Consider the following 27,969-nt stretch of genomic DNA (forward strand, 5'->3'; position numbering starts at 1 on the left):
ATGTAAATGTATGTAGAAAATTATCCTTCCGTAACTACATGACTGCTTTGTGGAGTAATTAAGAGAATAGATTTTGGAGTCAGGCTCCTAGGTTTGAATCCTGACTCTATCACTTAGCTGTGGGACTTGGATAAGTAACTGAATCTCTCTGTGACTCAGTTTCTTCATCTGTAAAATGGAGTTAATATTGACAACTGTATCATAAGGTGGTTATGATGAGTAAATATATTGTAAAGTGCTTAGGACAGTTGCTGGCACACACGGTGAGCACCATACAAGTGTCAGTTAAATATGATTTAAAATTACAGTTTACGGAACAATTCATGTTTTTTCCTTGGTCATTTACCAGAATCACAAGAGCTCTGTGTTGTAGCCTTACTGTTACTACCCTCACCACCATCATCACTACCATACCTCTACTACTTGTACTACTATTAGTACTAGTACTACTTCCTCCTCCTCCTCCACTTCCTCTTCTTTTTCTTTTTCATCATCAGAGACTCTGCTGAGTTAAGGTACTTTCCTGGATATACACCTTTGGAGGCTGAACCTGACAAGTTGAGATGCTAAGTGAAGGAGATCACTCAACTCATAGTAAAGTGGCAGAGCCGGGATTACGACCCTGGTCATCTGCTCCAGGTACATTGCTTTTTGTATTATGCTACAGCTACTTTAGAGGGTAGAAGGTTGTCTTTGGCTCATTTGTGCCTCCATTCAAAACTCCTGTGTCCTGCTCCTCCTAATCACACGTGGACACATAAAAATATAGGTAGGAAGCTGAGGTATATCCTTTAGTTTGCTAAGTAAATGGGGTCAATTAATTTCATAGTGGATCCCTGTGGAAGTGGGAGGGAGCACTTGTCTGTTATCAGGGCTGTTTCGGGTGGGAGTGTAGAGGAAGAACGTAAGAATATTCTGCTCCTGGTGTGGGGAAAGAGAAGAAAGTGAGACATTAAGGGACCATGAGTGATAGATGCGCACACCAGTAAACATTGATAGCATTTACAGGTGTGGAAAGCTAATAAGATCTTATCAATTTAGAGAAGGCAAATTTTTATTTTGGGTGTAAAAGATAGTATTGATTGTAATTTCTGAGGATGCTAATAAGTTTATGATGAATAACTGTATGGCATAATAACGCATGTATTTCATGAATGTGATTATTTTATGATTTTTCTTTATTTTCAGTCTCTATTCATGTAGCTGACAGCTTACAGCCAAAATAATTTAGATAAAACACTGAAAATGTTTTTGGTGTAAGTTCCTTGGAACTATTACTTTAGCTCCTATCTGAACACCACCCTCTCCTCCTCTAACTGTTAAAAAATGTCCTGTTGGCTAGTGGATGCTTTGAGATAGTAACATATCTCAAGTTTACTGTAAAGGCCATGGTTCTAGTTTTGAAAGTTTCATGATCTTAAGTAAGACCCATTGACTGTGGTGTATTACAACATACTTCCTTAAAAATGGACATCTTTTTAAAATATTACCTATCACTTCCTAGTGTTTTTGGTTGATATAAGAAATTGACCTTGATAATAAAGCAAATGTGGTATAAAACACTTCATGTTAGCACTATGAAGGGTAGTATATAATGCATTGTAGGATTATAGGATAGGACTGGAATTAGGATGTGTCAGCTGCTGTCCTTATGTAGTTCTCTTGCCAACTGGGATTTATCTCTGTCAGTTTCTCATTGTGGAAGTAGGATTATAATGCTTTTACTCTTATTCTCTCTCAAATAATGGAATGAGGTGAAATGTGAACATTTATCAATATACATTATATATATAATATATATTTTTTAAAGTTATGGATAATTTTTTTTAATTATGGATAATTTTCCCTCTGTACACAACTTTGTTTTTTCTTTTCTGGGTAGTCCTCTTTTGGATAATTCTTCTTTGATTTTGTATACATTTCCCTCCAATATTTCACTATGAAAAAAATGTAAATATATAGCACAATCTAGAGAGAGAGAGGGCTCATTCTCCCTAATTTCCCATATCTTTTCAAATGTTTTTATAGCATTTGAAAGACTTTTTTAGACCCAGTTCGGCGCCTACTTCTTTCAAGCCCTCTATTATCTCCCCTTCTCTAAATTTCAATTTCGTAGTTTAGTTCTTAGTCGTTTCACTGTTTTGTATTGTTCATGAATTGTTTTAATGTCTTAATGTTGGCAGCCTGGTATGGTTTGAATGTTTGTCTCCTCCAAAACTCATGTTGAAACTTAATCCCCAATGTGGCAATATTGAGAGGAAAAGCCTTTAAGAAGTGGTTAGGTCATGAGGGCTCTGCCCTCATGAATAGATTAATACATTCATGGATTAATGGATTAATGGGTTATCACGGGAGTAGGACTGGTAGCTTTATAAGAAGGGAAGAGAGACCTGAGCTAGCATGCTCAGCCCCACCATGTGATGCCCTCTGCTGCCTCAGGACTCTGCAGAGAGACACTACAAGCCAAGAAGGCTCTCTCCAGATGCAGCCCCTCGACCTTTGGCTTCTCTGCTTCCGTAACTGTAAGAAATACATTTCATATCTTATTAATTGCCCTCTTTTAGGTATTCTGTAATAAGCAACAAAAAACACACTAAGATACAGCCCTACTACAACTTACTTCTTACCCCCTCTCCTGCATTACTAAATTTCAAACTCCTTGAGTGCAGGAGTCTTGTCTCATATGCATTTCTTTCTGTCATGTTCCCACACATAATGGGCACTCAGTGATAAATACTGGGGAACTTTTTTGGTTGCTGTATCTCTGACACTGTTTCTGTCTGGTTATAGGGGTGTGCAATGTAAATAATAAGACAAATATTATTTTAATGTTCTTATGCCTTTGTAATAGTTTATTTGCAAATTTTTTTTATAGTTGACACATGAAATCGAGCACAACTCTATGTTGTAGATCAACACAGTCCATTAGTACTGCTGGGAAAGGAAACCAAGGTGCATAGCTTTTATCTTTATATGAACAGAACTTCATTAATTTTTTAAAAATTTAGAAGGTGATGTATTAATCTCTTGATTTTAATCTTTCTTTATAAGCATTTTCCTTTTCTGGATGAGGTTCCTGGTTTTGACTGTAGAAGTGTATTCATTAGATTCTATTTAGTTGATGAATTTGTGTCGTGGCTCATGCTGGTAATCCCAGCACTTTAGGAGGCCGAGGTGGGCAGATCATCTAAGGTCAGTAGCTCAAGACCAGCCTGACCAACATGGAGAAATCCTGGGGGCGCATGCCTGTAATCCCAGCTATTCTGGAGGCGGAGGCTTCAGTGAGCTGAGATAGCGCCATTATACTCCAGCCTGGGCAACAAGAGTGAAACTCTGTCTCAAAAAAAAAAGTTATAAATTGCTGCAGTTCTTGCTTGTTTACTGTTTTCTTTTGCATGTTTATTACTTTGTGTATTTTTCCATGAGGTGGCCTTTCAGTTTGTCCATTTGTATCATTTGATAACTCTACTATCACTGGTGTTTACAAATGCTAGTCATTCAAAATGTCAAAATTTGGATTTGACCCGAGTTTCAAATAATATAGACTTTTATAAAATATGCCCAAATAATTATTTTTAGGAAGAAAGAAAGTAAATACAGTATTTAAGGTGTGGTTTTAAACAGCTAGGCTTTAGAATCGCTACATTCCCAAAGTATTTCTTTAGTGAATGACATACCAGTTAATGAGTTGTACTCCAAGAAAGGCATTTATTATAATTGGCTTCACTATTACTGGAAGTCCTAAGAATTAACAGAAATTAATAATGATAGTTGGGAAAAATAATGTATACTTAGTGTAGACGATTTTAGATCTTTGAAACAAAATCTTCTGGTTACCTTTCTAGATTAAATTTGTATTTATTTTGAAATTAAAGTGGTATTTGTACACGTGTAGTTTAAAAAGTCAAATTGTATTACAAGGCTTATGAAAGCAGCAGTTCCCCATCTCACCCCCAATTATTAATCTTTACAAGGCATTCAGTTTCAGTTCTTTTAGTTATTCTGATATTTGCCTTCATCCTTCCTTCCTTCCTTTTCTTTTATTTCCTTGCCTTTTTTTTTCTCTTTACTTTTCTTTCTTTTCTTCCTTTTTTGAGATGGAGTCTCACTCTATCGCCCAGGCTGGAGTACAATGGTGCAATCTTAGCTCACTGCAGCATCCGCTTCCTGGGTTCAAGAGATTCTCCAGCCACAGCCTCCCGAGTAGCTGGGATTACAGGTGACCGCCACTACACCCGGCTAATTTTTGTATTTTTAGTAGAGACGGGGTTTCACCATGTTGGTCAGGCTGGTCTCAAACTCCCAACCTCAGGTGATACACTCGCCTTGACCTCCCAAAGTGCTAGGATTACAGGTGTGAGCCACCATGCCGGGCCATTGCCTTCATTTTTCTAAGTCAGTTCTGCTTTTTGTTGGTTTTTCATTTTAGACAGTAGCTACTGACTTCTATCTAAGAAGGATGAAGATTAGTTATCTTAATCTCTCTATTGCCCACAAACATTTATACATAATTCCCTTTTTCTCATCTTCTCTTTGTAGGATATCCGACTTTGGGGGTAGTTTAGTGTTTATTAAGACTATGCAAATATTTTTCACAGCTAAGTAACAAAATTCACTGTAATTACATTGTGTTTTCCCAGATAATTATCCCAGTTTAATATTTTTTCTTATTATTAATTCACTTACAATTATTTAACAAATCGAAAACAACTCTTAATATGGTTGGACACATTAAGTAATCTGTCAGCTCCATTTTCTTCTGGGAGATAGCCCTCGGCATCCCAAGCAGAATTTCACCTAATTCTCTTTTTCAGTAAGGCATTTTGTCTTACTTCAGTTGTGACTTGTGTTCCTAAGATTGGGGTCTCTTGTTCACCCTCTCCAGAGGTACATCTCCATACTCATATCAGGGATAGGGAGAAGATTGGTTTTAATGGGGAGGCCACTTACAAGAATTTACAACCAGTCATATGGTTTCCACCCCCATGCTGTGTTTTGTCTTCACTGTGCCTACACTACCTGAATCTTTCCAGAATGATTCACCTTGCTGCTGCTTTTTTTTGTTAAATTGTGGTAAAATATAATAAAATTTACTGCTGTAACCATTTTAAAGTGTACAGTTCCATGGTATTAAGTACATTAGCGTGCAATAATCACTACTATTCATCTCCAGAACTTTTTTTATCATCTCCAGCTGAGACTCAGTACTCATTAAGCAGTAACTCCCCATTTCCCCCTCCCCAGCTCTTGGCAACCATTATTCTACTTTCTGTCTTTATTAGCTTGCTTCCTGATGGGTTCTCCCTGGCAGGTTTGGATTTCAACTTTCTTGGTCTCGATAGGTTAGTTATCACTCTTTTCCTTTTTTAGCTTCCAAAACGTTCTTGATGACTCTCATTTGCTGTTGTGTCTTTCCCAATTCTCTTCATCCTTATGGACTTTATATTTCTAAAAACTCCTTTAACTTCTTAAAGTGAGGTTTCAGGAAGAGTCAGTCAGTCATGCTTTCCTGAAGGTCCACGTTTCCCCTCTCTGCCCTCATTCCTTTGTTATTGTTTTTAAATTTAGGGTTTTTTTTTTTTTAATTATAAGAACTTATTAGGAATTTACAGGTATGTCAAACAACGACAGTTTTAATAGCCATGTTAGCTATAAAATTAAGCTTGATAAATGGACTTCTTTGTCACTGGCTTCTATTGTGTTGGTAGGGGTTTGATTCTGCAGATCCGTCAAAATCTCTAAACCCTTCTCTCTCTCCCTGGCGCACCTCATATGGTACCAGCTGTGCTAAGCCATATTCTGTGCTTCTACTACTGCAGCGCTTTTCATAGTGATAACCTGACCCTTCTGCGGAGAATGATTTTGAGAGAGAAACTTTTAGCCAGAGACATTAAAAGTCTGTTATTCAAGTTCCAATTGAGCTGTTTCCTCTCCTGTGCACCTTCTCTGAGTGCCCTAGGCAGAGTTGATTACTCCTCCTGTGTCTTAACACTTGTGAATAACTCTATTTTATTCTATCTCCATTATATCTATCTCTGTACACTAGATATCTACATTACAGGATCTGCCTCTTTCTTTCCTAAATGGTTTTCAAGGTTTGGAGAACACTCACATATTCTGATACAATTCTTGGCCCATGATAGATAATAAATAATTATTTACTAAATGAATGAATAATCCATCTAGATTGATTGAACACCTGATTTTCTGGCAAGCATATTGTCATTGGGCCCTTTATCACTAATGTCCACTGAAAGCTGTGCCAGAAACTGTATTTGCTTTTGCTTGTTACTTGGAGTTAATACTGCGTAGTGATTAGGAGTGTGGCCAGAATGTCTTGGTTCAAAGAAACAAGCAAGTTTCTTTACCTTCTGTTTCTTTGCCTGTGAAATAGAGATGGTAATGCCTAGCATGGAATGTGGTGAACGTTAAATTAATACATCGAAGTGCTAGCTCAGTTCCCTGCACATTGTCTTGTAAGTGAATCTGTTTTTCATCTTTATGAGATACCTGCTATAATAACATTAGCACCTGTGAATGAAAATCAAAGTAAAATGAAAAATCTAGCTAGTATTTAAAATATTTAGCACTTTAAACCTCTTTGAACATGTTCTGAAAGGATCTCCGTGGACAATGTGGCATTTAGATAATAAATTGGGAGAAGTAATATCTTTCAGTGTTACATACCTACTAAAATACTGTATTCTTTATACTGTGCGACATCCAAACTCTTTTAAATGTATGAAGATACTCTGAGTGGCAGTGCCAGTACTTGTGCTTTTTTCTCGCTAAGGAAGGTTTTATGCAACCCATCAATAAATTTGATATTTGGCATGATTTATTTTCTCATTTGGGAACCTGCTGTATTTAATTCTCCCTTCAGAGACAGTGTGCTAAGGAAGGGGAAGCCTCCATCATTCATTAGGCAGTCAGTGAAAACTTGCTCATTTACTAGATGTTTTGGATACAAGGGAGAATAAGACACAGTTGTTTTCCCAAAGGGGCCATCATCTCTTTGTCATTTCAGTAATAATAAAAGTAAATCTTCCAGCTGAATGTGTACACACTCTTTGACCCAGAATTCCATTGATAATATTTTATAAATGGAATAAAAATGTGTAAAGATTCATATTTTTACTTTTTGATGAAAGTGTTCATCAAACTGTTAATCATAAAAGCAATACAAATGTATCAGTTTTAGTATATTCATTATATTTTCCACAGTTTCAATTAGAAACATGTTACTACTTAATTCAAATTTTCTTTTAAAAAAACCTCTGAACTGGTGGATTTACATGGGAATGAATAGCGGGTTAGGTCAGTTGTTGAATTCTATGATCCATTACAAAGGAGTGGTAAACTGCTCATATCCATGTTAGGGCTCCCATTTCTTACTGTATATATGACTTTGGCTAGTTAGTTCTTGAAAAGTCTGTAAATTTAGTTTTCTTCCATTTATAAAATGGGCACAATGTTAGTAGTTATGAAGTTTGTTTTGAGTATTAAATGAACAATGTATGTAACCTATAAAAATAGCTCAGTAAATATTTGCTTCTCTTATTGTTACTGTTTTTCTCTATACTCTTTCTCTCCTTAATGAGTTTTCTCTGCAACTTTTGGTCAGTCAGTATCAACCAGGGATGACAGTGTTTTATTTGATCTGACAGCTCCCATTACTTTGTAACAGAGGTTTCTGAAGTCTTTGCCAGACTCCACAGAGCTGTCACCTGTTATTACCTGTGTCTTGCCAATTTTGAAGGAGGAGAAATAGCAATACATGTGTCTTAGGTTTGCCTTTCTTACTGTAAACCTTCTTTTATCTCTTTATATATACCCTCCTTTTCTGTTCTCTTTTGGGTTTTATGTACTTTTTGTTCTTGTACCTTATTTTAATAGGAGTCTATTAGAGCATCTCATTTTTTGAAGGGGGAGTAGAATATTTTGGCTGTTACTGTTATTTCATAGCATAAATTACTCTTTATAACTGGGTAGTAATTCAGAGCTAGCCTTAGAACTTTAATTTTTTTTGAGACGAAGTTTTGCTCTTGTTGCCCAAACTGGAGTGCAGTGGTGCCATCTCGGTTCACTGCAACCTCCACCTCCCAGGTTCAAGTGATTCTCCTACCTCAGCCTCCCAAGTAGCTGGGATTACAGGTGCGTGTCACCATGCCTGGCTAATTTTTTGTGTTTTTAGTAGAGAAGGGTTTCACCGTATTGACCAGGATGGTCTCAGTCTCCTGACCTTGTGATCTACCTGCCTCGGCCTCCCAAAGTGCTGGGATTACAGGTGTAAGCCACCGTACCTGGCCCCTAGCCTTAGGACCTTTTCAGCTCTGCTTCTTCCAGGCTTCTCATAAATCACAAATATAGGTAATTTGTAAAACTTACTTGCACGAGCCTCATTTAAGAAAGAAGACTTAGATTTTGTGTGAACTTCTCCTTTTATTCCCTTGAGTAGAAAGCTCACACTACATTTCATACATGAACCAAATGCAGCCAAGTCAATTCTAAGTAAAAAGAACAAAGCGGGAGGCATCACACTACCAGACTTCAAACTATACTACAAGGCTACAGTAATCAAAACAGCATGGTACTGGTACCAAAACAGAGATATAGACCAATGGAAAAGAACAGAGGCCTCGGAGGCAACACAACACATCTACAACCATCTGATCTTTGACAAACCTGACAAAAACAAGCAATGGGGAAAGGATTCCCTGTTTAACAAATGGTGTTGGGAAGACTGGTTAGCCATGTGCAGAAAGCAGAAACTGGACCCCTTCCTGACACCTTACACTAAAATTAGCTCCAGATGAATTAAAGACTTAAACATAAGACCTAACACCATAAAAACCCTAGAAGAAAATCTAGGCAAAACCATTCAGGACATAGGAGTAGGCAAGGACTTCATGACCAAAACACCAAAAGCGTTGGCAACAAAAGCCAAAATAGACAAATGGGACCTAATCAAACTCCACAGCTTCTGCATGGCAAAAGATACAGTCCATTAGAGTGAATCAGCAACCAACAGAATGGGAAAAAATTTTTGCAGTTTACCCATCTGACAAAGGGCTGATATCCTGAATTTATAAAGAACTAAAACAGATTTACAAGAAAAAAACAAGCCCATTCAAAAATGGGCGAAGGACATGAACAGACACTTTACAAAAGAAGACATACATGAGGCCAACAAACATATGAAAAAATGCTCATCATCACTGGTCATTAGAGAAATGCAAATCAGTACTGCATTGAGATACCATCTCATGCCAGTTAGAATGGCGATCATGAAAAAATCTGGAGACAACAGATGCTGGAGAGGATGTGGAGAAATAGGAACACTTTTAAAGTGTTGGTGGGAGTGTAAATTAGTTCAACCATTGTGGAAGACAGTGTGGTGATTCCTCAAGGACCTAGAGATAGAAATTCCATTTGACCCAGCAGTCCCATTACTGGGTATATATCCAAAGGTTTATAAATCGTTCTACTATAAGGACACATGCATATGAATGTTCATTGCAGCACAGTTTACAATAGCAAAGACCTGGAACCAACCCAAATGCCCATCGATGATAGCCTGGACTGGGAAAATGTGGCACATATACACCATGAAATATTATGCAGCCACCAAAAACGATGAGTTCGTGTCCTTTGCAGGGACATGCATGAACCTGGAAACCATCATTCTCAGCAAACTGACACAAGAACAGAAAATTAAATTTTGCATGTTCTCACTCATAGGCGGGTGTTGAACAATGAGAACACATGGACAGAGAGAGGGGAGCACTACATACTGTTGGGGAAATGGGGGAGGAACAGTGGGAGGTGGGGAGTTGGGGAGAGATAGCATGGGGAGAAATACCAGATATAGGTGAAGGGGAGGAAGGCAGCAACTCACACTGCCACGTGTGTACCTATGCAACAATCTTGCATGTTCTTCACATGTACCCCAGAACCTAAAATGCAATTAAAAATAAAAAGAACCAAATGCAGAAGAACTTTTTCCTAAGGGATTATGTTATCTATATAAGGGGGGTGGATTGTGACCAGAAAAAAATGTTTTTTTTTTTTTTTTTTTTTTTTTTTGTTAAGTGGTATATACTTAAAATCATGGTGTTTAGGTATATGTTCTGAGGGCATGCAGTAAATAACAACCTATATAATTCATGTTTAAGAAATAGCCCTTGACACATATGCAAAAATGATTTTATTTTATAGTACATCCCGGGCATTACCTAGAAATGAACTTATAGACACTATAAAAGTTTTTACTTTTATGATGACTTTTTCTGTATTGATATTTCTAGAGTATTTATGAATCATCATAAATCAGAACTTTATGTTAAAAAGTACAAACGGTTGGGTTTTGAAATCACTTGCTTTGGATTTAGTATTTTTTTGTTATTTTATATTCAGTAGTCGTGCCGTATGTTATTCAGTTTTATTTTACCTTATTTGAAGGGCAAAATGAAGCTGTCTTAATGACATCATTCAGCTACGAATCAGCAGATAAGTTCCTTGGGTAAGGTGCTCAACTCTTAAGGCCTCAGCTACTTGTGTGTTGTAATGTAGCTCTAATGTGTGATCATGAACCTTGAAATTCTGTGACTTCTCTCCCCACCCTCAAATCTCTTACATAGTTTAGGGTTTTTTTCTATGACTTTTTAATACATTGGATGTACATTAACAGCATACATTTCCCAGTACTTCTTTCTTTTTTCCTAAATTTTAAGCTGAAAAGATTTGCTTTTTTATTTTATTTATTTTTTATTTTTATTTATTTATTTTTTTGAGACGGAGCTTAGCTCTTGTTACCCAGGCTGGAGTGCAATGGCGCGATCTTGGCTTACCACAACCTCCACCTCCTGGGTTCAGGCAATTCTCTCCTGACTCAGCCTCCCTTGTAGCTGGGATTACAGGCACACACAACCATGCCCAGCTAATTTTTTATATTTTTAGTAGAGACGGGGTTTCACCATGTTGACCTGGATGGTCTCAATCTCTTGACCTTGTGATCCACCCACCTCAGCCTCCCAAAGTGCTGGGATTACAGGCTTGAGCCACCGTGCCCGGCCAAGATTTGCTTTTCTAAACTTTTTTTTTTAAAGTTTGGCAGTCAAGAAACTGACTTTAAAAAAAATGCTTGATTTTTGTTCAGTTTTTTTTTTTTTTTTAATTCATTAAAACATAGTTTCAACTCCATATGGTAATGGTTCCCGAGACTCTAGGGAAACTAGTCCCGAAGTTTCAGCCTCCCAACAAACCTTGTATCAACATTTATACTGACAAGTAATAAAATTAACAGATTTGAGCTGTAATATTGTAGACACTGGAAAAAGCATTACTGAACTGTAAAATAGACTGCAGAGAAATCTGGCAGAAGAGGAGGAGTGTACATTAATCTATGATAATCAGGCACTGACTTACTATGCACTATTTTAACAAAATTTAATGGTTTTGCTTTTTAGATATTTTATTGAGTTATTTTTTAAAACAAAAGAGAATATATATGGTTTTTTGACAATAATTAAAACTTTTTTGACCTAAAAATGACCCTTGGGAGTGAGGCTCCTCAAATGTGAAGCTCCTGCTAGGAAGAAAGCTGTTGGGAATAATACATAGGTTGGTTTTAGGCATGGTAAAATCATTTGTTACCTCAATGAAAGCTATTCCTTGCATAGAGTTGTTTTCCTATGACATCACTTCTCCTTGACAGTGTTCCTTTGAAGTAAATCTAAAAGTGCCTAGATATTTCTCACTTTCTAAATTAAGAAAATAATTACCCATAATTTATAAAACAGATTTCCAAGACTTCCCAGGATAAATCTCTTGGTTAAAAGTGAACAATACTTTTTTAGTTTCTTTGGAGAGATGGAAAACTGTCTCTTTTTTTCTGTGTGGATGGTGTAGGTGAGAATGGATTTCACTTTTGCATGATGTCAGTCAGAATTCTTGGTTAGTAAAAACCAACTCAAATATGTTTTAAAAGGAAATTGAGTATAGCTCAGTGGCTCATCAAATTGTTGTGAGCGTTGGACAAACCAGATTCAGGGCTAAGCAACCAGAAATAATGCCCCAAATCACATTGCACAACAATTCCCATGAGGATGCCTGTACCATGTAGAGACAGACGGACGGACGCCACAGCCTGTCCCAGCAACACTACTGGATCTGGATGACTCTAAATGCTGCCACCTCTGCCCTAGACTTGACCTTGCTGAAATCGCTCCAATCAGTGTGAGAACAAGCTCCTTCTGCTCTCGGCTACTAGTTCGCTAGGGCTGTACATGTGTGTTTGGCAAAACACATATCCTGGTTGTATGGGAGATGTGGGAAAGCATTTAACCTTCTGCAATCATAAGATGGGTGGATAGCTAGGTGCAGTGGCTTACGCCTGTAATCCCAACACTTTGGGAGGCTGAGGTAGGTGGATCATCTGAGGTCAGGAGTTCAAGACCAGCTTGGCCAATATGGCGAAACCCCATCTTTACTAAAAATACAAAAACCAGCCAGACATGTTTGCACATGTCTTAATTCCAGCCACCCAGGAAGTTGAGGCAGGAGAATCGCTTGAACCCAGGAGGTGGAAGTTGGAGTGAGCCAAATTGCACTGCTGCACTCCAGCCTGGGCGACAGATTAGGACTCCATCTCAAAAGAAAAAAAAGAAAAGATGGGTGGAGTTCTCAAAGCCAAGATGTGGAACCAGTGTTTTATCTTCTGAAATCATATGACAGGAGAAGTTTGAGCAGACAAATAGAATAGATGTTCAGACAAAAAGAGTAGTAGATGTTCACTGCACCTGATGTTTCAGATAAAATGTTAAGCCTTCAATATGTGCCACCATGCTAAATGTTTTACAAGAATTATCTCTGTCATCCTCACAGCAAACTTAATAGTTTCATTTTAGAGATGAAGAGGTAGGCCAAGAGCAGATAACCTACCCAAGATTGTACAGTTAGTTATAGCAGTGTTGGGATACAAATTTAGAGCTGTGACTCCAAAGCCAGTGTTTACTGCTTTATTAAACTGTCCTTTAGTGTTTTTTCCATCCTGATGTATTTAGCTCAAAATTCTATAAATGAATCTATTAGATTTAACTGACTAAGCTTATTTAGATTTTGTATATGGCATACTGATGTGTTTAGATGGTTTAAGAAAAGCTGAAAATATGTGGCTTTAATTTTTTCTATTTTCAAATGATGATTGAATAATTTCTGATTCTTTTTCTCACTTTGTGACTATTTTTGTAATTCACTTTGCCTCAGACTACAACCTGATAAAGTGCCTTGTTTCTGAATATTGGTGCTTAGAAATGAGTTACTGAGTGTAAGAGAGACAGGCTGACATGAGAGGGGATTTAGAGTGACTGAGACTGAGGGAGGAAGGGAGAAACAGTCCTTGCTCTCTCTGTCTCTCTCACATACATACACACACCCACACTCACCCCTTGAGAGGGAGAAACAAAGACAAATACATATGGGAGAGAGGGGATGCACACATGTTACCCTGAAAGCAGCATTTTTAATCTTTTATTTCTTGTAATGTAGGTTGAAAAACAATTAACTTTTTCCCTTTCTGTATCAGGAAAGTCACTGAGGTATGTCTTTTTAAAAAACATTTGAATCAGTGCTTTCCCTAGAGTAAACAGTAGATCTTAAGCCTCTCTACCAGTTTACATTTTATATTGGCTTATGTATTTTAGTTTGACCCTCCCCCTCGCCAAAAGATGTGATATCTAGGAGAAATAAACAAGAACTGTTATTTAATCCAGGAAATATCCAACTTGGTTTAGGCAAGAGGAAATCATGAAGACAAACTCCCATAGTTTTGATGATGTCAGTTAAGCTAGAGGATTTCTTCGTAAACCACATCTCTTGTTAATTATTACTTTAGTACAAGTCTGCCCTACAGATTTTTCTGTACTTTAAAACAGTATTTGATAGTAATGTTATTTTATTCACTTGTGCCTTTGAGACTAAATGGGCAGCTGTATTTCTGCAAAAGTGAGTAGATTGAGTGCCCTTCCACACACACATGCTCTTGTAGACTGCCTGAATGTGGGCTAGGTGCTAGAGAAGTGCTTGATGTAAGGTAAATAGCCATGAAATTAAAAGTGATTTGTGTTCTCTTTAAATATTAAATTTTCAATATTCAGTATACTATACTTTTTGTTCTTATCTCCATCTGATCTTTTCTAGCACATAACTTTTAATGTGAGAACTGTTATTTGTTTATAAATTGTTTTCGTTTTAGTCCAGTACTAGCTGTATAAAATGGATTTTTGCATAAAAGCAATTGATGTTATATATTCTTCTATTCTACCACTTTAAGATTTATGCTTCTTATACAAACTGTTTCAGTGAATCAGTTTTCAAATGAGCAGTTGTCCATTTTTGAAAACAGAGTGTTGACCTACAGAGGCTTAGCATCCCTAATCCAAAAGTGTGAAATCTGAAATGCTCCAAAATTCAAAACTTTTTGAGCACCAATATGATGTCATAGTGAAAATTTCACACCTGACCTCATGTGATGGGCTACAGCGAAAACACAGGCACACAACACACAGCTTATTCATTCTCCACAAGTGTTAAAAAAAAAAAAAAAAAAAAAGATCCTCCCAGCCCTCACAACTGTAGTTACCTTTTTTGTGTGCAGAATGATAGCGCTAAACAACCACAGATTGTCCACATGGGTGACTGAGATAGCAACACCTTTGCTTTCTCATGGTTCAATGTATACAAACTTTGTTTCATGCACAAAATTATTTAAAATATTGTATAAAATTACTTTCAGGTTATGTGTATAAGGTATATATTTCATTATGTATATGCAGATATTCTAAAATCTGAAAAAAATCTGAAATTCGAAACACTTTCGGTTTCAAGCGTTTTGGATAAGGGATACTCAACCTGTAATTTTTTTTTTTTATCTTTAGGGGCATTTGCCAATGGTGAGTCTAACTAATCATCTAGGTAAGAAATGGCGTGTAAGGCCAAAGTAGTGATTCACCAAGCCTAGACTGTCCTAAAGAGCTGCACCACCGGAGGTTAAGAGTTTGAGACCAACCTGACCAACATAGTGAAACCCCATCTCTACTAAAAATACAAAAATTAGCCGGGAGTGGTGGCACGTGCCTATAATCCTAGCTGCTTGGGAGGCTGAGGCAGGAGAATCACTTGAATCTGGGAGGCAGAGGTTGCAGTGAGCTGAGATCACGCTACTGCACTTCAGCCTGGGCAAGGGAGCGAGACTCCGTCTCAAAAGAAAAAAAAAGAGCTGCACCAAGGAAACAGATGTATTACTGGAATTCTGCCATTCCTAAAGGGCACGTAGGCCATTTCTAATTTCCTTTAACTCAGAATTCGTGCATTAATTTAAACTCTTCAGCATTGCAGTCTGTTCCAATTTGTGTATAATGTATAATACATGTATGTTATATATTTATTAAGCTAAAATATCTATTATAGATTTGTTGGAATGGGTAATTCTGGGGGAAAAAACATTTATATTGCAAACTTGAGTTTTTTCCTTGCTCATGAGCTGCTTCAGTTTCTTTACCTGTAAAATATAAAATGATATCACAGATATTTTCCCTGCACTCTACAAATATGTTCTAATATGGCAAATTTATAGGGCATGTCTTTTTTGCCCTTCTTAGTATTTTTTTCCCTATATTACATTTATGTATAAAATATCAAGCATGTTTCTGATTTATAAGGAAGGAGACATGTATTAGGGTGAGCCACTGAATTCATTTGGTTTATCTTAACTAAAAGTTTTGTGGATTTCATGAGAAATACTATTTCATAACAGTAGTTCAGAGAAAACAGTATAGTTTGTCTTTGAATTTATTGAAGATCTCTTCATGAGACATGAATTCTACTCAATTTGTTGGAAACTGGTTGAAGACATTGATCATTCCTTCTTTCATTGTCCTTTGTACAATGTCCACTTGTGGGAAATTACTTTAGAGTTTACTTGTGGGAAAAATTGTCTCTATATGCTGTGTACTGCTGAAAAATATTTAGAGCCTGCCAGAACTACTGACAAATAAAGATAGTGTTTTCATTCTGGCAGATAAAGGCAGATTTTTTTTTTTTTAAATAGTAAATATTTTTGGCCAGGGGGCTCACACCTGTAATCTTAGAACTTTAGGAGGTCCAGGTAGGCAGATCGCTTGAGCTCATGACTTCAACACCAGCCTGGGCAACATGGTAAAACCCCATCCCTACAAAAAATATATTAAAAAGTTAGCTAGACGTGGTGGTACATGCCTAGAAGTCAAGGCTGCAGTGAGCAGAGATGGCACCACTGCACTCCAGCCTAGTTGACAAAGTGAAACTCTGTCTTAAAAAAAATATATATTTTTGATTGACTTCTATTTTTGAGGTTATGGGTTATTGCCTAGAAAATAAAGGGGCCAAGGTGTGTTTTATACAAATTGCTTCCACTTCTGAGGAAGTTAATGGTGTGGGTGACAGTCTCTGGGACACATAGCTATGAAGATCATCTTCAAGAAGAGGCTATCAAATATTGAGATCTTTTTGTATTCATGTAAGTTGGTTCCCTGAGGATCAACCTGCTTTAATACCAAGCTACTTTTCATAATGAATCTTTTGTGTATTGCATTAAAATTCATGAAAAAAATAAAGTCACAGACTCTAATGATGTTTACATTTGTATGCACCTCTTATGTATAATGTTGAAAACACAGAAGAAAACTCACTCTGGAACTTTTTTTTTTTAACTTTTAAGTTCAGGGGTACGTGTGCAAGTTTGTTATATAGGTAAACTCGTGTCACAGAGTTTGTTGTACAGACTATTTATCATACAGGTACTAAGCCTAGTACTCAATAGTTATTTTTTCTGCTCCTCTCCCTCCTCCCTCTACCCTCTGGTAGGCCACAGTGTCTGTTGTTCCCCTCTTTGTGTCCATGTGTACTCATCATTTAGCTCTCACTTATAAGTGAGAATATGGGGTATTTGGTTTTCTGTTCCTCTGTTAGTTTGCTTAGAATAATGCCTCCAACTCCTTGTTGCTGCAAAGGACATGATCTCCATCTTTTCTTATGACAGCTTAGTATTCTATATTGTATATGTACCACATTTTCATTATCCAATCTGCCATTAAAGGGCATTTAGGTTAATTCTATGTCTTTGGTATTGTAAATAGTGTTGCATGATCATATATGTGCGTATGTCTTTCTGAGAGAATGCTTTATATTCCTTTGGGTGTATACCCAGTAATGGGATTGCTGGATTGAATGGTAGATCTGTTTTTAGCTCTTTGAGGAGTTGCCACACTGCTTTCCACAATGGTTGAACTAATTTACACTCTGACCAACTGTATATAAGAATTCCCTTTTCTCTGTAACCTTGCTGGCAGGTTATTTTTTTGACTTCTTAATAATAGCCATTCTGACTGGTGTGAGATGGTATCTTGTGGTTTTGATTTGCATTTTTCTAGTGATCAGTGATACTGAGTTTTTTTTTCATATGCTTGTTGACTACATGTATGTATTCTTTTGAAAACTGTTCATGTCCTTTGCCCACTTTTTAGTGGGGTTGTTTTTCTCTTGTAAACTTAAGTTCCTTATAGATGCTGGATAGTACACCTTTGTCAGATGAATAGTTTGCATATATTTTCTCCCATTCTGTAGGTTGTCTGTTTTCCTCTATTATTAGGGTTTTTTTTTTTTTTTTGCTGCGCAGAAGCCTTTAATGTAATTAGATTCTATATATCAATTTTTGCTTTTGTTGCAGTTGCTTTTGGTGTCTTCATCATGAAATCTTTGCCAGTTCCTATTTACAGAATGATATTGCCTAGGTTGTCTTCCAGGGATTTTATACTTTGGGGTTTTACATTTAGGTCTTCAGTCCCTCTTGAGTTGATTTTTGTAGGTGGTGTAGGAAACAGATCCAGTTTCAATCTTCTGCATATGGCTATCCAGTTATCCCAGCAGCATTTATTGATTAGGGAGTCCTCTTTCCATTGTTCGTTTTTGTCAGCTTTGTTGAAGAGCAGTGGTTGTAGGTGTGTGGACATATTTTTGGCTTTCTCTTCTGTTATGTTGGTGTTTATGCCTTTTTTTTTTAACCAATACCATGCTGTTTTGGTTATTGTAGCCCTGTAATATAGTTTGAAGTCAGGTAGCATGAAGCCTCCTGTTTTGTTCTTTTTTCTTAGGATTACATTGAATATTTGGGCTTTTTCTGTGGTGGTTGCTCAGTATGAATTTTAAAATAGTTTTTTCTAGTTCTGTAAAGAATATCATTGGCAGTTTATAAATTGCTTTGGGCAGTATGACCATTTCAAAGATAGAGCCATGAGCATGGAATGTTTTCCCATTTGTTTGCGTCATCTCTGATTTCTTTGAGCAGTGTTATGTAATTCTTGCTGTAGAGATCTTTTACCCCCCTGGTTAGCTGTATTCCTAGATATTTTATTTTTTTGTGGCAATTGTGAATGAGCTTGTGTTCCTGATTTGGCTCTTGGCATGGCTGTTGTTGGTTTATAGGAATGTTAGTGATTTTAGTACATCAATTTTGTATACTGAAACTGCTGAAGTTGTTTATCAGATCTATGAGCTTTTGAACTGAGAATGTAGAGTTTTCTGGATACAGAATCATGTTGTCTGCAAACAAAGATAGTTTTACTTCCTCACCTTCTGTTTGAATGCCCTTTTTTCTTTCTCTTGCCCAATTACTCTGGCCAGGACTTCCAATGCTGTGTTGAATCGGAGTGGTGAGAGAAGGCATCCTTGTCTTGTGCTGGTTTTTAAGGAGAATGCTTCCAGCTTTTGCCCATTCAGTATGATGTCGACTGTGGTTTTGACGTAGATAGCTCTTATTATTTTGAGGTATGTTCCTTCAGTAACTAGTTTGTGGAAAGTTTTTAACTTGAAGAGGTGTTGAATTTCATAGAAAGCCTTCTCTGTATCTATTGAGATGATCATGTGGTTTTGGTCTTTAGTTCTGTTTATGTGATGAATCACATTTATTAATTTATGTGTGTTGAACCAAACTTGCATCCCAGGGATAAAGTCTACTTGACTGTTGTGGATGCACTTTTTGGTGTGCTGCTGGATTTGGTTTGCTCATATTTTGTTGAGGATTTTTGCATCTGTGTTCATCAAGGGTATCATCAAGGATATTGATCTGAAGTTTTCGCGCGCGTGTGTGTGTGTCTGCCAGGTTTTGGTATCAGGATGATGCTCCCCTCATAGAATGAGTTAGGGAGGAGTTGCTCCTCCTCAGTTTTTTATTTTTTATTTTTGTTTTTTTGAAATAGTTTCAGTACAAATGGTACCAGCTCTCCTTTTATTCATTTCTTCTAGAATTTCTAGTTTATGTGTATAGAGGTGTTCATAGTAGTCTTTGATGGTTATTTGTATATCTGTGGGGTCAGGGGTAACATTGTCTTTGTCATTTCTCATTATGTTTATTTTTATTTTCTCTCTTTATTAGTCTAGCTAGCAATCTATTAATTTTTTTCAAAAGCCAACTCCTGGTTTTGTTGATCTTTTGAATTTTTTTTTTTTTTTTTTTTGGTCTCAGTCTACTTAGGCTCAGCTCTGATTTTGGTTATTTCTTGTCTTCTGCTAACTTTGGGGTTGGTTTGCTCTTGCTTCTCTAGTTCTTTCAGTTGTAGTTTTAGGTTGTTTATTTGAGGTCTATCTAACTTTTTGATGTGGGCATTTAGTACCATAACTTTCCCTCATAATGCTGCCTTAGCTGTGTCCAAGATTCTTGTATGTTCTATCTTTGTCCTCATTAGTTTCAAATAATTTCTTGACTTCTGCCTTAATTTCATTGTTTACCCAAAAGTCATTAAGGAGCAGGTTAATTTCCTTGTAAGCAATTTTCTTAGTCTTGAGTTCTATTTTTATTGTTCTGCGTTGCAAAAAAGTGGTTGGTAAGACTTTGGTTCCTTTGCATTTTCTGAGGATTGTTTATGTTCAATTGTGTAGTTGATTTTAGAGTATGTGCCATGTGGTGATAAGAAGAACATATAGTCTGTTTTGTCAGGGTGGAGAGTTCTGTAGATGTGTATCAGGTCCATTTGGTCCAGTGTTGAATTCAGGTCCTAAAATACTTTTGTTAATTTTCCTCCTCAAAGATCTGTCTAATAGTGTCAGTGGGGCATTAAAGCCTCACACTGATTATTGCATGAGAGTCTAAGTCTCTTTGAAGATATTTAGATAATAAGAGCTATCTATGTCAACTTGCTTTATGAATCTGGGTGCTTCTGTGTTGGGTGTATATATATTTAGGATATTTAGGTCTTCTTGTTGAATTGAACCTTTTACCATTATGTAATGTTCTTGTCTTTTTTTTATTTGTGTTGATTTATGGTCTGTTTTGTCTGAAATTAGGATTGCTTTTTCTGTTTTCCATTTCCCTGGTAAATTTTTCTCCACTACTTTATTTTGCATCTATGGGTATCATTGCATGTGAGATGGGTCTCTTGAAGACAGCATACCATTTGGTCTTGCTGCTTTATCCAGCTTGTCACTCTGTGCCTTTTAATTAGGGCAATTAGCCTACTAACATTGCAGGTTAGTATTGATATGTGTGGATTTGATCTTGTCATCATGATGTTAACTTGTTATGCTGACTTGTTTGTGTGGTTGCTCTATAGTATCACTGGTCTGTGTACTTTGGTGTATTTTTGTGGTGACTGGTGAGGGTCTTTTTTTTCTATAATTAGTACTTCTTTGAGCAGCTCTCATAAAGCAGGTCTGATGGCAACAAATTCCCTCCGCGTTTACTGGTCTGGAAAGAATCTTATTTTTCCTTCATTTATGAAGCTTAGTTTGGCCAGATATGAAATTCCAGTGCTCCAGGAACACTGGTCACCACCCTCCAATGGGCAGATGTCAGCCAAAGCACTTCATAGAGTGGTAGCAACAGGGTTGATCCTTGTACTCGTTTGCATGTGCCAACAGCAGTGATAGTATGGATGCTCATGGGCTGTAGCAGGGTGCTAGCCTGTGCCAGAGTGCCAGCCTCCATGCAGCTGGGTGGCAGCATGGCTGGAGGAGGGCAGGAGGTTCCTGCAAGGAATGGGGCACTGGTGGGGGCAGTCCATTGTTTTTTGTGCTTAGTTTTGGGCAGGCAGCAGTGTTGGTGACAGGGCTGGTGGTCTCATTGCTGCCAATGTTTCCATGATAGTGATGATGTGGTGGGGCAGAGGGGGCCAGGGTGCACTTGTGTTGGCAGGCATGGCAGGGTGCAGACACCCTGGCTGAGAAGGGAAGGCGAGATTCCCACTGGTACACACATGCTGGCAAAGTGATTTGAGGGGTTGCTATGGGCCAATGCTTGTAGGTGAAGCAGCACAGAGGAGGCCACAGTTGGGGGAGGTCACAGGCGGCTTGGTATGTGTTCATTGGGCAGCTCTGCTAGAGCAGTCTGCCAGTCAGGCGTGGTCTGCCAGTGCAGGAGCTATGATGCATCCCCTAGGAAGTACCTGGGGGCTGCACTGCGTGCAGATGTGGCCAGAGTGGGACCTTTGGAGAGGCCATCTGACTGAAGGGTGTTCAAGTCTGACTGGCCCTGTTTCGTAGACTCAACCAGCTCTGCAGAGTTCAGATCTGACAGTTCCCCTAGAGCTAAAGTCTCCTATGGAGCAAGTCAATTCTAGGGGAATGGGCAACCCTGGCCATGTTCACTGCAGAGGCTCCAGCACCAAACCCTCTAGACTGGGCACAGGCTGGAGTTCTGCTACTACCACTTCTCTGAGTAGCTGTTCCTACCAACTCAAGCGTCCATGGTGGCAGAGGGGTCTCTTCCTGTCGGGATTCCAGAGGCCCCTGGTGAGAGCAGGTTGCTCCTTGCCTGTTCAACTCAGCCCTTATGCAGGAATCGCTGGGGGCCAGGAACTAGTTCCAGCTTCCTCCCACTTCAGCTCTGCTCTTTATCTTTCTTCCTTCTGCCCTTAGTGCCTTCCCTCTGAAGATTTGCTGCGAGTGCATCAGTCTTCCTGATGTCCCATTCCCTTGGTGGGAGCTGTTTCTCCTGGCTTCACATAGCCATCTTGGAGAGTTCTCTACTCTGAAAGTTTTTAGCTTGATGATCTAAATAGAATTACAATGTTAAGATGTAATATTGTTTTTTACAAAAAAAAAATATATATTTTGTGTTATGGCCTGGAATGTGTGTAGCATGTTTTTATGCAAACCACAAATATTTAAATCTGTGTTATTCATACTGTATATGAGTATGCAAGGGGAAAGAAGAAAGGAGAGAAAGATGAGGCCAACACTGACTATAGAGAGGCTGTGTATATGATAAAGTTTCAAGAAACAATACATATCTATATGCTCTGCATCTCCATTTCCTTAAAATACAAAAGAAGCCAATGCCACAGGTGATAACCCCTAACATTGATTTCAAAAGCATACAGAACCATCCCGTTATCTTTATATGTTCCTAATTCTAGGTCTCGATACAAAGTCTTTGTTGCTGAGAGAGGAACACTAAAATCCTAAGGTTTAAAAAAATTAAGTTGTATTATTTATAACTGGTATCTTGAGAACACATGTCCTCTCTTTCCTTCATCTTTATTAACCATCAGTATAATGGAGACTGTAAGGGAGATTTGTTGTTGTTAACACTGTAAACTCAACCAAGTGGTATGTGTTTTTTGAAAAGAATGTTTTTTTGCTGATAATTCCCAGATCATAAATCTTTAGACGACTAGCATATGTATTTAGTTCTTTGGGAAATTTTATTTATTTTATTTTTTGAGATGGAGTTTCGCTCTTCTTGCCCGAGCTGGAGTGCAGTGGTGCAATCTCAATTCACTGCAACCTCCACCCCTTGGGTTCAAGTGATTCTCCTGCCTCAGCCTCCCAAGTAGCTAAGATTACAGGTATGTGCTACCATGCCTAGCTAATTTTGTATTTTTAGTAGAGACGGTATTTCACCATCTTGATCAGCTAATCTCCAACTCTTGACCTTAGGTGATCCACCGGCCTTGGCCTCCCAAAGTGCTGGGATTACAGGTGTGAGCCATGGCGCTTGGCCCTTCCCTTGGGAAACTTTAAATTGAGCAATCTGTTTCTCTGTGTAAATCAGCAACCTGTATTGATATTTAAATGGCATGTTTTTTAATCATGGGGATAATTTGTTCCAAGGAATTTTCAATTTTTCTGAATAATTTAGGATATTAGTATAATAAGGCTACGTTTCCTGGGTAATATGTCCTGTTAAGGAATTACCTTGATTTTCATTTTAAAATGCAGTGGGTATGTTACTTTTGTTTTGTGATAGGCGGTAGTTGTATCTAATAATAACCAATTAAGTTTATGATTTAGAAAGAAAATATTCTTACACAGTATTTTCTTATTAATGACACTTATAAAATAAGATTCCATTTAGTATGAAAAACTAAAACCAGTTAGTGTTATCTGATCATGTCAAGAATGTATTCCACATGAGAGAATTTTTCAGGAAAAGAAAATTAGGAATCTGATTTTCAAATTATGAAACTTAATAAAACTAATAATTTTATTATAAATTCCAAAAATTACTTTAGAAATAATTTAACATATACATGTGTATTTATGTAGATATATGAGATGAGACAGAAAAATATTTCAGATACTCAGAAAAGTACAGAAACTTTCGACGAACACCTGTGTAGCCACTCTATTGAACCTTAACATTTTTCCCCTGACTTATCTAAGTGTGTAGAATAACAATCAGTCTTAAAGGTGATTTGGGTAAATTTTTTTTTTTTTTTTTTGAGACAGAGTTTCACTGTTGTTACCCAGACTGGAGTGTAATGGCACGATCTCAGCTCACCGCAACCTCCACCTTCTGGGTTCAAGCAATTCTCCTGCCTCAGCGTCCCGAGTAGCTGGGACTACAGGCGCACACCACCATGCGCAGCTAATTTTTGTATTTTTAGTAGAGACGGAGTTCCACATTGTTGACCAGGATGGTCTCATTCTCTTGACCTTGTGATCCACCCACCTCGGCCTCCCAAAGTGCTGGGATTATAGGCCACCGCGCCTGGCCGATTTGGGTAAATTTATTAGAATGAAAACCAATCATTGTGCTGTGTTCTGGCCAGCTTATTTTTACTCAGTTATTTTAGACTTAAGAGTGGCATATTCTTTGGATTCACTCCTTAGTAATCCCTAATGCCACAGGTTTACTCTTAATGTATAGCAGTGAATCTTTCTTCATTTATCCTCTTGTCTGAAGCAAGAATGGAGCAAAGTTTTAAAAAAATGATTTTTTTCCTAAGAGACAATGTACATCATCTAAGATGGACTTAAACTCATGGGCTCAAAGAATTATCCTGCCTCAGCCTCCCAAGTAACTGGGATTCCTGTTGCGGGTCACCACGCCTGGCTTTGAGCAAATTTTTAACATAAACAGCCTGGATTTACATGTTATTCCTATGGCACAAATATGGGATTTGTCATTAATAACTGTATTCTAAGTTACTGCAGATTGTAATATTGAACAAGACAAACTGGGATTTGGAATCCCGAGGCTATCTCTGATTTGGGCAAGTTAGGTAACCACCATGTGCTTTAACATTTTTGATTGAGAAGTTCTGAGAATTAACTAATGCAAATATGTGGCACATAGAAGTTACTCAATAAAAGTTTTTAATATCACTAGCCTTCTTTCAAGTCGTTTGCTAAAAGTCTGATTTCTAAATGAGTGGGAACATTTCTGTACACAAATATTCAAGTATTCTTTCCAACTTTCCAAACAAAGCAGATTTGAACATTAAATTTAATCATCTAACTTTTGGAACCTCTGCTCATTGTTTTCATTGTATCTTGGTTTATTTTTATACCTAAGGTCTGGTAGGCACATAAAAAGTACCTTATGAACCTTAAACTAAGTGAAAATAGATTGTTCAGATGAAAGGTATGTGGATAAATCAGTTTTGCAGCACTTCTACTAGAGAACTCTTGCCAGAACTGGTATCTTTGTTTTATTTTTCAGGGACTGTTAAATGTGATCACTGAGTCAGACTTGCTGTTTTCTCTGTCCCCTGGCTATGTCTCTTAAGACTGTGAAGTTTGCCAACCATAGAATGTTTAAAAGGCAGAGGAGGCCTTAGCCCAGGGGGAGTTTGTTTATTTAAAGAAAAAATATTAAATTCAAACATCCTACCATGTCATAGCTAGTGTAGTCATGTTAAGAGTTAGTGAGTTCTTTTGATTCTTTCCTGGTGGTCATGATACCTAAAGGTAACATAAATTTGAAGCAGTTAAACTTCCTCAGATTACTTGGAACCTTATAATGTAATACCAAACAGAAATCTCTAACGAAGTGGGAAGAAAGGGAATGCCATTTGTTTTACTGGTTTCTGTTTTTTAAAGGGACTCTTTTGATTCAAATCTTCTACCACTCTATTTTAGAATTATGGTACGGATGATTTAAAAACAAAACAATTAAAAACACACTATGATAGATACAACTTCATGATTTCTTTGAAGTCGGGAACATAAGAGTCTTTTAAAAGGAACAGTATATTTTTACAGATGTTTAGACACAAAGAAAGATCTAAAAATTGATGATGTTATGTTTGAAGATTACCATCTCCCAAATGTATAATTTACTTTGCTTACAAATTCTTTGCCAGATAAGGAAAACTAAGGCAGCTATTTTGGACTTGCCCAGGACACTAGGGCAGATTTCTTTGATGAGATGACATAAAAACGAAGTCCTAAAGGAAGAAGCCGGCTGGGGGGTGGGGGGGGGAGGGTGCAAGGGAGGGAGATCTGTTGTTACTGGCAGAGGGGGAAAAGCAAGTCCTGAGACCCTGAAGTGAGAAGGTGCTTGATGAGTTTAAGGAAAGGAAAGAGGCTGGTGTGGCTTGAATGGGGTGAATAAGGGAGAGAGTGGTAGATGAGGTCAGAGAGATGGGGTGGGGGAAAGTAGATCATGGTCTTTATGGACCTTTGTTAGGACTTTGGCTTTCCAACTAGTGAGCTGGACTCACTTGGAGGATTTGATTAGAAGAATGACATGATCTCACTTTCTTTTGAAAATGGTTAATCTCACTGACTTGTTGAGGTGAGCAATAAAGAAGCTGGGAGATCAGACAGGGAACTATTATTATGCTAATGTGTATGCAAAATAAGGTGGCTTAGACCATGGTGGTAAGAGTGGAAGTGGTAATAATATGAATATCTTTTGAAAGTGCTCCTAGGATGAACACGACATGGGTAGTGAAATTTTAAAATACTGGAAGGTAGGCTGGGCATGGCAGCTCACGCCTGTAATCCCAGCACTTTGGGAAGCTGAGGCGGGTGGATCACTTGAGGCCAGAAGTTTCAAGACCAGCCTGGCCAACATGGTGAAACCTCGTCTCTACTAAAAATACAAAAATTAGCTGGGTGTGGTGGCACGTGCCTATAATCCCAGCTACTTGGGAGGCTGAGACAGGAGAATTGCTTGAACCCAGGAGCAGAGGCTGCAGTGAGCCAAGATTGTGCCACCACACTCCAGCCTAGGTGACAGAGTGAGACCCTGTCTCAAAAAAAAAGATACCCAAGGAATAAAATAAAGTACTGGAAGGTTAAATATTTCATCAATTTAAGTTAAAAATAATTCGTCAATTTATTAATTATTTCAGTAAATCCTTATGAACACTTATAGCATGGAAGTCATTGTTTCAGATGCTTGAAAAATACCAGTAGGCCAGGTGTGGTGGCTCACACTTGTAATCCCAACACTTCAGGAGGCCAAGACAGACAGATCACCTGAGGTGAGGAGTTTGGGACCTGCCTGGCCAACATGGTGAATCACTGTCTCTACTAAAAATACAAAAATTACCCAGACATGATGGGGCAGTAGTAGTCCCAACTACTAGGCAGCCTGAGGCAGGAGGATCGCTTGAACCTGGGAACTGGAGGTTGCAGTGAGCTGTGATCTCAGCACTGCACTCCAGTTTGGGTGACAGAGTGAGACTTTTTTTCAAAAAAAAAAAACAAAACAAAACAAAAAAAAAACAAACACAAACCAGTAAATAAAAACAACAAAATCCCCTTCTGTGGTTTGCATTATAATTATGGGGGAAGGTTGACAATAAACAAACATAATAATTGCTTATAGCAATTAATGATAATTGTTTATAATAAATAAGCAATTAATTTGTTGTGTTTAGAAAGTACTATATTAGGGCCCCCATGTATTTCTTTTTTTTTTTTTTTTTCCAGTCTGTTAATGGCACTCAGGAGATGTAAGGTCCCACTGGGCGATAGGAATTGAGGATTAAAGAGTTCTGGTCCTGTGGAACAAATAGCCACTTTTCTATGCCTCCCACCTCAGTCTCAGCCCTATTAATGTTTTTTATGAGAAGGTTGCTCAAGAAGTGTTTGAGGCTGGGCATGGTGGCTCACACCTGTAATCCCAGCACTTTGGGAGGCTGAAGTGGGAGGGTCCTTGAGTACAGGAGTTCAAGACTAGCCTGGGCAATGTAGTGAGACCCTGTCTCTACAAACAATAATTTTAAAAATTGTTGGGCATGGTGGTGTGTACCTGTTGTCTCAGCTACTCAGAAAGCTAAGGTGAGAGGATTGCCTGAGCCCAGGAGATTGAGTCTATGGTAAGCTGTGAGGGTACCACTGAACTCTAGCCTGAGCAGCAGAATGAGGCCCTGTCTCAAAAGGGAAAAAGGTGCTTTGAGAGTTCTTTCTGGTTGCTACAATTTAGGTAGTCGTCCTTAAAGAGTTTTGTTATAATCAAGAGTAACATTCTTCATAACTTACCCTATATTTCAGAAATGACCATTAAGAAGTAGATGTCCAGATGCAAAAGTGATGAAACAGTCCATTTGTCATAAAGTAAGATGCAGCTGTGTCGTGTCAACCACCTTGGTAAGTGTGGCCAAATCTTTTTGTTTTTTTTTAAATGTAGTTATCTACTTTGAAAATCACTTAATTAAAAAATATGATAGACAAGCTGGGCATGGTGGCTCACACCTGTAA

At 37.9% G+C, this 27,969-nt stretch overlaps 1 protein-coding gene across 6 annotated transcripts in view; it reads left to right on the top strand.

Moving 5' to 3' along the window:
- Nucleotides 1-27,969, top strand: part of FRS2 (fibroblast growth factor receptor substrate 2) — a 121,467-nt gene that overhangs the window by 43,792 nt on the left and 49,706 nt on the right. For 4 of the 6 annotated variants that reach the window (XM_035256992.3, XM_054238592.2, XM_002752752.7 and 1 more), the window contains exon 2: nucleotides 27,763-27,858. The gene's annotated coding sequence lies outside the window, so the exon portion shown is untranslated. Of the gene's footprint in view, nucleotides 1-497; nucleotides 640-27,762; nucleotides 27,859-27,969 lie in introns of all 6 variants that reach the window. The other 2 variants (XM_078336842.1, XM_035256991.3) reach the window with 1 other exon arrangement.

The sequence above is a fragment of the Callithrix jacchus genome, chromosome 9 (genome assembly GCF_049354715.1).
Source record: "Callithrix jacchus isolate 240 chromosome 9, calJac240_pri, whole genome shotgun sequence".
Lineage (NCBI taxonomy): Eukaryota > Metazoa > Chordata > Mammalia > Primates > Cebidae > Callithrix > Callithrix jacchus.